Source organism: Trichechus manatus, unplaced genomic scaffold (genome assembly GCF_000243295.1).
Source record: "Trichechus manatus latirostris isolate Lorelei unplaced genomic scaffold, TriManLat1.0 scaffold00539, whole genome shotgun sequence".
Taxonomy (NCBI): Eukaryota; Metazoa; Chordata; class Mammalia; order Sirenia; family Trichechidae; genus Trichechus; species Trichechus manatus.
This window is the reverse complement of record NW_004444475.1, coordinates 11,260-12,540: the sequence shown is the minus strand read 5'-3', so window position 1 is coordinate 12,540 and position 1,281 is coordinate 11,260.

Here is a 1,281-nt window from a genome sequence, read left to right as displayed (position 1 = left end):
CCTGTTTCTGTTAATGGTGTCACTATTCTTCTAGAATCCCAAGTTGAAAACAGCGCTTAAAATCACAAGTTTGGAATTAGACAACCATTTAAGACCCAGCTCTATCACCAGCTGCTTAAAATTGAGAAACTGCTTCACCTGTCCCAATCTCAGTTCTTTTCTCTGCACATGAGGAAAATAATATCCTTCCTCATTAAGTTTTGTTTTGTTTTGTTTTTAAGATCACAATAATACATATAACCTGAATAAAATAAGCATTCACTAAATGTGAGCTGGTATAATTATCATCACTGTAATTATACACCCATCATCAGCATCATCCTTATATTTTATTCCTCTTTGCTTCTTTTTCATTTTCTTCATTCTGTCACTAAGCCTGTTGACCGTGACTTCCTACTTTCTCTAACTTCCACTCCCTCATTCCATTCCTAGTGCTCTGCCTTTCTTAGTTGGAGGCCTATGTTCTATCCTGCTCATAAACAAACACATAACAAAAAAGTACCTCTTTTTTACATCAGATTTTTGCTATAAGTACAATCTATCCTTTGCCTCCCCCAGCCAAATCTACCCATATGTGACACCGCAGCTTTATGAAATCACAGACAGATAGGTGCCCCCAGGAAAATATTTTCAGATAGGAAGCCGAGAATCACTACTTAATCTATCTGGTAACCAGCATCTTTTCCTTCAGAACAAGATTTCTCTCTCTCTCTGATTCTCCTTCTAAGGCATTTAACCTCTGTCAGTATATTTCACCAGGGGTTCATCATATACCACCGCCCCCCATAGAAATGTCATTGTAAAGAAGACATGAGCAAAGAAAAGGAGAGTTTGTCTTTTGCCATAAGTGTCACAGTCTCAACATGTATACCATATCTGCTCCCTTTAATTCCTTACCACAAGCTCCTTGGATACAAGTTGTTTTGTTAAGTTTTGTTTCCTTGCTTTTCTTCCCTCCTTCTCTTCCTGCACTTGCTTACACTTTTTTTTTTTTTTTTTAAATTAGACCTAGAATTGCTGGATGATGTTTTTTCAGATGATCCTGTTTGTTTGGGTAATAAAGGTACATTTGGCTTGAGCAACACTCTATCACCAAGCATGACATCTAGAATCTTCTGTTCTAGGTGGATGACGTGAAACTAGAGAAAGACGTTGCAGTGTGATTGATTACTTTTGTGTGGCCTTTCTAGCCATGGTCTTGTAACTTCTACCCAGGTGATTGGGTGGAACTGTGTGATAGGGTAATTGTGGCCCACCAAGGGGATTGGTCAATTTTGCCTT